General features: G+C 39.8%; 1 non-coding gene across 1 annotated transcript; it reads right to left on the minus strand.

The window, feature by feature from the left end:
• LOC133286755 (small nucleolar RNA snoR114) lies at positions 1–89 on the minus strand. Its single transcript, XR_009748170.1, has one exon. It is a non-coding gene; the product is annotated as a small nucleolar RNA snoR114 (small nucleolar RNA).
• Positions 90–9,433: the final 9,344 nt, after the last annotated feature.

Here is a 9,433-nt window from a genome sequence, read left to right on the forward strand (position 1 = left end):
GAGCTCGGATGCATATATTTTCATCTAATTGTTTAAGATGTTAGTAATTGACCCATCAATTACAACAATGCGCGAATTCGTCACAGCTCCTAACAAATACACCATGCGGGGCTCGAATACCGGCCCTTAGAATGGCAGAACAACATTCAACCACTCGACCGCTAGTGGTACTTGTTAACGGAGATGCGTTGAATTATCTCAGTCATTAAATCAATCTTGATATTTGTACATTCGGTTATGAGATGTTCATGACCGGGATCGAACTGATTTGAATTTTTAAAAAAATTGTCGATTTTCCATCGAAAATGTTGGACGATGGAATCACAATAATTTTGACAAATTTTGGACTTCCATTCCATCGAAATTGACTTATTATTTTCGACGGAAAGTTTTTGAGCGAAAATTTGTCTTGCCTTTTATTATTGATAGAATCTATGTTCGGTTGAAAAAAAATGAAATTGTTTTTTAATAGAAAATTAAATTCTTAGCTAATAAATCGTAATAGAAGTACCTGATTATTAAGACAATCAAGACATATTAAAAATATGCAACCAACTAACATACTACTGTACTAAAATAATCCATATAATTTACAAATCAAATGCCTGAAAAAAAGTACACAAATGTCATTTGTGCGGTACATCATTGTGGTCAGGAGTAAGATCTTCATCTTCAAAGTTTGGGTCCTGAGGAGGGGGCTGAGTGTGTCCATTTGCAAAAATAAAGGGAATCCAAATACGCATTTGACATGCAGCGCACTGTTCTTTGCAACCGCTCCAACATCATTTTCATTGTCTTTATCTGTATATGTTAATGTATAAGTTTTGTATATGACTTGTGAAGATTATTATCATTTATCAGTCCTCACATAGGCATATGTAAGATGCTCTAATGGTATATAAGACTTGAAAAAGGGTATTCTAATATATTATAGAATTGTAAATAATCTGTACAAAGGGTTCTCTATTTATAGAGAATATTTGACCTACTTTTAACCTAATGGGCTTGACCCAATACAACAAAGGGCTTGGCCCAATACAACAATAAATGACTAAATAAAAACTAAATAATAACTAAATCAATATTATTTACAACACTCCCCCTCAAGCTGAGGAATAAATATTTATCATTCCCAGCTTGCTAGTAAGTTCTTGAAATCTGTCTGAAGGAAACCCCTTTGTTAATAGATCAGCCAATTGACGCCCAGTGGGAATGTATGGAGTGGTAATCAACCCATTATCAAGTTTCTCTTTGATAAAATGGCGGTCAACCTCAATATGTTTAGTCCGATCATGTTGAACTGGATTATGAGCTATACAAATAGCGGACTTATTATCACATAGCAGCTTCATAGGTCCCTCACATTTTATTTTGAGATCATCAAGAATAATTTTCAGCCACAGTAACTCACAAATGCCTTGAGCCATAGCTCGAAATTCAGCTTCTGCACTTGATCTGGCAACCACATCTTGTTTCTTACTTCTCCATGTCACCAAGTTACCGCAAAGAAACATGCAATAACCAGTGGTAGAACAACGGTCAGTCACGGATCCAGCATAATCAGCATCTGTGTAGACTTCTAAAGATAGATTGCCATCACGTCGGAATAACAATCCTTTACCAGGAGTACCTTTAAGATACTGAAGAATTCTCTCTACTGCCTGCATGTGTTTTTCTTTTGGATCGTGCATAAACTGACTGACAACACTAACAGCATAAGCTAGGTCTGGTCTAGTATGGGCCAGATATATCAATTTCCCAACTAGCCTTTGATATTGTCCTTTATCAACTGGAGGACTCTCTTCTTCATAGCCCATTTTGTGATTCTGCTCAATAGGAGTATTAGAGGGTTTACACCCGAGCTTTCCTGCTTCTTTGAGAAGATCAAGAACATATTTCCTCTGGCTGATAAAAATTCCTTTGCTTGAATGAGCTACTTCTATCCCTAGGAAATATCTCAGTTTCCCAAGGTCTTTGATTTCAAACTCAGAGGCAAGCCGTGTTTGCAGAATCTGTCTCTCCACAAAATCATCACCTGTGATAATAATATCATCAACATATACAAGGAGCACAGTAAGCTTCCCATTTTGGGAGTGCTTGAAGAAAAGAGTGTGATCGCCTTGGCTCTGTCTGTATCCTAAGGTCATCATAACTTTAGTAAATCTTCCAAACCAAGCACGAGGTGACTGCTTCAATCCATACAAGGCCTTTTTTAATCTACAAACTTTATTTTCCCCCTTCACAGAATCAAAACCAGGCGGGATTTCCATGTAGACTTCTTCTTCTAACTCACCATTGAGGAAAGCATTTTTCACATCAAATTGATTTATATCCCAATTGTAATGGGCAGCAAGGGATAACAAGATTCTCACTGTATTCATCTTTGCAACTGGAGCAAAGGTTTCTTCATAATCAATGCCATAGGTTTGAGTGTAACCTTTGGCCACTAATCGAGCCTTATATCTCTCAAGAGTGCCATCAGAATTATATTTCAGGGTATAAACCCATCTGCACCCTACTGCTTTCTTTCCGTTGGGTTTATCAATAACCTCCCATGTTTTATTTTTCTCCAAAGCATTCATCTCCTCTTGCATGGCTTGAGCCCAATTCCTATCTTTCAAGGCTTCATGTACTGATTTTGGGATTGCAATAGAATCTAGTGCTGAAACAAAGCTTTTGTGCTGCACAGAAAGATTAGCAGAGGAAACAAAGTGGGAGATAGGGTATTGAGTACAAGAGGGACAGGAGGAACAAGTTTTCTTATGACAAGATCTTTTTCCTTTTCTAAGAGAAATAGGTAAGTCATCAGAAGTAGAAGCAATGGGTAAGTCATTAGAGATATCAGAAGAAATAATATTAGAATCAGAAACAGGAGATTCAGAAGAAATAGGAGATTCAGGACTTACCAGTGGTTCAGACGATTGAGGTTGCTGGTGAGACAGTATGGGTTGTATCTCAAGTGTATTTGAAGGTTCTGACACACCAGGAGCAGACACACTAGGAAGAGAGAAGATTGATCCAGACTCAAAGAAGGAAGGGGACGAGTCTTCTGAAGAACTATTCTCCCCCTGACGATGAGGACCCAGGAAATAAGATTCAGATTCTTGAAAGGTGACATCCATAGAAACAAAAAATTTCCGACTTGGTGGATGATAACACTTGTACCCTTTTTTATAAGGGTTATAACCAAGGAAGACACACTTAAGAGCCCTAGGATCCAACTTACTCCGATGTTGTTTATGAACATGGACAAAGGCAACACATCCAAACACTCTTGGTGGAAGGCTCTGCAATATGGGAACAGAAGGAAAGAACGAAGTCATGGAATGAATAGGACTGATATTGTTAAGGACCCGTGAAGGTAAACGGTTGATCAAAAAAGTTGCAGCTAATACTGCTTCTCCCCAATAAGAACTAGGAACAGATGTCTGAAAAAGTAGTGCTCTAGCAACTTCAAGAAGGTGACGATTTTTCTTTTCAGCAACCCCGTTTTGTTGAGGGGTATCAACACATGTGAGCTCATGAATCATACCTCTGTCTGAAATGAATTGTGACAGGCGTTGATTGACGTACTCAGTACCATTATCAGATCTGAGTCTTTTAATACCTTTATCAAACTGAGTCTCAACCATGTGATGAAACCGAATAAATATCTCTGGTACTTCAGATTTGTCTTTCATCAAGTATATCCATGTTATCCGAGTACAATCGTCAATAAAAGAAACAAACCACCTAGCACCTGAAACACTGTGCACTTTAGAAGGGCCCCAAACATCAGAATGGATAAGAGAAAAAGGTTCTCTGCTTTTAATAGTGCTAGAAGGAAATGACACTCGATGGTGTTTTGCAAATTCACAAACATCACAATGAAAGGTCTCAACCGACTTATTGAGAAACAGAGAGGGGAACATAGACTTCAAAAGACTAAATGGTGGATGCCCGAGACGCTTGTGATGGAGCCAAATCATAGACTCTGCAGTAGAAGGATGACGTGTCATTAATAACTGATTTTTGCTAGCATGGTCTGGAAGGAGATGATACAACCCATCCTGTTCATTAGCAACTCCAATTGTCTTCTTCGTGGTAAGATCCTGAATAAGACAATGAGAAGGAAAAAATGTGATAGAATAATTCAAATCAGTTGTAAGTTTTTGAGTGGAGATAAGATTAGTAGAAAGCTGAGGAACATAAAGAACATTTTTAAGAAACAAGGAAGGTTGAATTTGAATGTTACCAGAACCAATAACTGATTTATGGGATCCATCAGCTACGGATATAGTATGACTACCAACAGTAGGATGATAAGAACAAAATAACTCAGTACGACAAGCCATATGATCAGTTGCACCAGAATCCAAAATCCATGAGGTTTTAAAATCAGTGCAAGAAGCAAGAAGAGATATAGAACGTGTGCTCTTACCAGATAAGATCGAAGAACTATCATGCTCAGCCATTCTTTAACAAAAAAAGTTAACAACCAGCGATAAAATCAACCAAACAGAATATCAATTGACCTCTGATCAGAAAAATAATTACAGATCCAGACAGAAGACAAGAAGACGAGAAGAATGGCGGTGGTCCGGTCCAAAAACACGGCCGCACGCGCCTCCACGCGCCGGAGAAAGGAGCTGCGCGTGGGATTCACTCGCCGGGAAAGGGGCGGCGCGTGAGAGCGCGTGGATGGGCTTCGCCGGCTGATATTTTTCTGGTGTGGTCGTCCGGTGAGCGCACACCTGTCTGTGGGTGGTCGCGGTTGAAAAGTCGCCGGAAAGTGGTCCAAACGGTGAAGACAGATCTGATTGGAGGCGATCGGAGGTGTTTCGGTCGTTTGTGGCGGAGGAACACTGCGTAGAATGATAGATCGGAGGAAAAATAAGGTCAACAATGGTCCCCTTGGTCCAAAAGGTCCCCAGAAAAATTTTCCGGTGGCGGCTAATGGCGGCAAGAGGCAAAGAAATTAGGGTTTTGTTAAAAAAGAAGATAATATGTGCGGAAGCAAAGCCCTCAGATCGAGAGCTCTGATACCAACTTGAAAAAGGGTATTCTAATATATTATAGAATTGTAAATAATCTGTACAAAGGGTTCTCTATTTATAGAGAATATTTGACCTACTTTTAACCTAATGGGCTTGGCCCAATACAACAATAAATGACTAAATAAAAACTAAATAATAACTAAATCAATATTATTTACAACAATAAGTTTTTTTTTTATTTTTTTTTTATTTTACAAGAGTATATAAGTTAGTTATGAACATTATGGGTGGACATGAGTGGGCCTGAACTGAACTGAACTGAAGTGAATTGGTTTAAAACTTTTAATTGAACTGATTCGGTTTGGTTCGGTTCAAAATTGATTCAATTTGATTCAAATTTGATTCGAACTGAGCTGATTTTAAACTGGTTTCGAATCAATTATGAACTAGAACCATTTCCAAACTGGTTTGAATTGCAAAATTCTTATATATTTTTTTTTTGAAATAAACACACATGAGACTCACATTAAAAAAGTATGAAAATAATGAGGAAAAATAATAATACCACAAATCTGAAAAAAGTAAACAATTAAAAAATATAGAGTAAAAATAAGGAACAAAATAAATAAAGAAGAAAATTAGGGAGAAAAAAAATAAAAAAAATAAGAGAATAAAAAAAAAATCAGTTTGATTCATAGTTTTTTAAACTAGTTCGGTTCTTAAATTGATTTTGAAAACTAGTTCATTTCATTAACTGATTTTTCAGAAACAGTTCAGTTCAATAAATAATTTTTAAAAAACATTTCAATTCAAAAACTAATTTTTAATTTTTTAAATGCTGCTCAATTTAATTCACAATTCACTTCAATTTTTGGTGTTTTTTAGACACGTGTATCTTTCCTTGTGAGATATCTCTTAGTTGCTCAACCTAGGTGGGACCTCGTGTCTATCGTGCAGTCATTGGTTATTAAAGAGGTTTATCAATACTCTGTTGTTGGACACTTAATTTTTTCTTTAGGGCCCGTACGCATCTCTAACAAGTTTCCTTATGGGTTAACTATTCATTATGGGCTTTATGTTGGGATGTTGTTACTTGTTGGAGTGAACCTTCTATGTGGTTTAGTATAGGTCGAGATCAAAAGTGTTAGAGCAGTTTTCAATAACTCGTATAAATCCAATAACTGATAGAATTGATATGTAAGTTGACGCAGCGCAAATGTATTTGTATTTTTCTCAATTAAAAAGGCAATTTAAAAATAAAACAGAAATTGCAAACCAAGACAAAAAGAATTGAGATGAAATAAGATTTAAACTCGTTCGAGTATACTTTCCCCGCTCTAGGGATCCAATACATTGATATCAATCATGTTAGGCGGATCCAGAGGAAGCAAATGACGAGGGTCACCACCAATAGGCCATGTTACTCCAAATACACCAAGTGGTTTCGACATCACATCTCAACCCAAAACCTTAAGGCATTGGGTTCATGGGTCCTTTCACTTATATACTCTTCACATAGCTTATTACCAACCAATGTAGGACTCATCACACTTGAATATATCAACAATCTCCCCTTCAAGTGTGAAACCCACCATTGATTTGCTCCCTCTCAACCGAGTACCCTAGAGGCCCAAGTACTCAACCTTCCTCATAGCCAATCACCAGGCTAGCTCGAGCACAACCCGGCTCTGATACCACTGTCAGGCTGGTCCAGGGGGAAGCCCGTGGCGGGAGACCACCACCAATTGTTGGAAATCGACAACACACAAATCTAAAACGGAAAAGAAAAAGAGAGAGAGAATAGACACAACGATTTACCCTGGTTCACCCAATTTAGGCTACGTCCAGCTTGTCTGTACTATATTCACCTCGCCGTCACTCGTTACAAGTCTCTCGGTTTATAAGACAAATATAAATAGGATTAAAAAACCCAAACAACAGCTATTCATGGGCTCAAGCCCAAACTTCAGTTGCCTGAATAGCTCAAGCCCAAACTCCAGTTGCCTTTCTGCTGACCCCGATAATTAGGGTCCTCATCAGCATGCGAAGTATGAGCCATACCCAACACCAATGAGCTAAGCAGATCAAATACACCAAGTGGCGACACCACATCTCAACCCAAAACCTTAAGGCATTGGGTTCATGGGTCCTTCCACTTATATATTCTTCACTTAGTCCATTACCAACCAATGTGAGACTTATCACATTTGAATATCCCAACAATCTCTCCCTCAAGTGTGAAACCCCCACCATTGGTATGCTCCCCCTCAACCGAGTACCCCAAGCGCAAAGTACTCGACCCGCCTCCTAGCCAATCACATGGCTAGCTCGAGCACAACCCGACTCTGTTACCAATGGCAGGCGGGTTCAGGGGGAAGCCCGTGGCGGGGGGTCACCACCAATGAGCTAAGGCTACACCAACCGTAGTAAGTGGATTCGACACCATGCCTCAACCCAAAACCTTAAGGCATTGGGTTCATGGGTCCCTTCCACTTATATACTCTTCACATAACCCATTACCAACCAATGTGAGACTTATCACACTTGAATATCCCAACAATTTCTCCCTCAAGTGTGAAACCCACCATTAATATGCTCCCCCTCAACCGAGTACCCGAAGCGCAAAGTACTCGACCCATGAACCCCCCGCCGGGCCAGACCAGACCAGACCAGACCGTCGTTCTACCACTGGTTATTGCATATTTCTTTGCGGTAACTTGGTGACATGGAGAAGTAAGAAACAAGATGTGGTTTCCAGATCAAGTGCAGAAGCTGAATTTCGAGCTATGGCTCAAGGCATTTGTGAGTTACTGTGGCTGAAAATTATTCTTGATGATCTCAAAATAAAATGTGAGGGACCTATGAAGCTGCTATGTGATAATAAGTCCGCTATTTGTATAGCTCATAATCCAGTTTAACATGATCGGACTAAACATATTGAGGTTGACCGCCATTTCATCAAAGAGAAACTTGATAGCGGGTTGATTACCACTCCATACATTCCCACTGGGCGTCAATTGGCTGATCTATTAACAAAGGGGCTTCCTTCAGACAGATTTCAAGAACTTACTAGCAAGCTGGGAATGATAAATATCTATTCCTCAGCTTGAGGGGGAGTGTTGTATTTCAGGGCATGATAAACATCAGAATTATATTTATCTCCACCAATGTGGGCTTCACTCGCGGTTGAAGGGGTGGCGCGTGTGGGCGCGTGTGGTGGCCGTCCAGTCTGAAATTTCTGGAGCAACGTCGTCCGGTGAGCGCGGTTCTTTCTGGGTCTGTTCGGAGTTGAAAATCCACTGGGAAAGGGTCCAATTGTGATGAACAGATGCTGTCTTGTGATGAAGAATAATGGAGACGATGAACAGTAACAGAGATCCAGTATAACAGAGATCTTCTCGGTCCAAGAGGTCCCCGGAAAAAAAAATCCGGTGGCGGCTGATGGCAGCGAGAGACAAAAAGAATAAAAGGTTCTTGTTCTAAAGACAATAGGCGCGGAAGCAGAGCCCTCAGGATCGAGAGCTCTGATACCAAATGTAACAGCCCCAAACCCTGTAGCATGATATTGTCCGCTTTGCCCCGTGCACAAGCACCGTCGAGCTCACGGTTTTGTTTCTTGGGACACCCCACAAAAGGCCTCACACTAGAAGAGGTATCCATACCCTTATAAGGTATGCTTCGTTCCCCTCTCCAACCGATGTGGGACATTACATCCTCCCCCACTGGGAATACAGCGACCCCGCTGTACACACCGGTCCAGGGCCAGACTCCAGGCTCTGATACCAACTTGAAATAAAAGGGTATTTAAAATATTATTGAATCGTATTTGAATCTGTACATAGGGGTCTCTATTTATAGAGACTTCTTGACCTAATTTTGACCTAATGGGCTTGGCCCAATATACAAGTAACGGACTAAATAAATACAAATAAATGACTACATAATTACTAATAAATGACTACATAATTACTAATAAATGACTACATAATTACTATTTACAACACTCCCTCAAGTGTGAAACCCACCATTAATATGCTCCCCCTCAACCGAGTACCCGAAGCGCAAAGTACTCGACCCGCCTCCTGGCCAATCACCAGGCTAGCTCGAGTCCAATCTGGCTCTGATACCACTGTTAGGCGGGTCCAGAGGAAGCCCGTGGCGGGGGGCCACCACCAATGGGCCATGTTACTCCAAATACACCAAGTGGTTTCGACGCCACATCTCAACCCAAAACCTTAAAGCATTGGGTTCATGGATCCTTCCACTTAAATACTTTTCACATAGCCCATTACCAATCAATGTGAGACTCATCACATTTGAATATATCAACAAATCACGATAACAAAATGTTACTCACATTACTTAAATATTGTATAGAATGCAATACATTATCCACTCTCTCTCTTCCTTTATCTATTTCTTTCTCTTACTTAAAATGACATAATTTTACATCCTTT

Source organism: Gastrolobium bilobum, unplaced genomic scaffold (assembly GCF_033153095.1).
Source record: "Gastrolobium bilobum isolate Gb01-03AN ecotype WA unplaced genomic scaffold, APGP_CSIRO_Gbil_v1 utg16848, whole genome shotgun sequence".
In the NCBI taxonomy this organism is placed as follows: Eukaryota; Viridiplantae; Streptophyta; class Magnoliopsida; order Fabales; family Fabaceae; genus Gastrolobium; species Gastrolobium bilobum.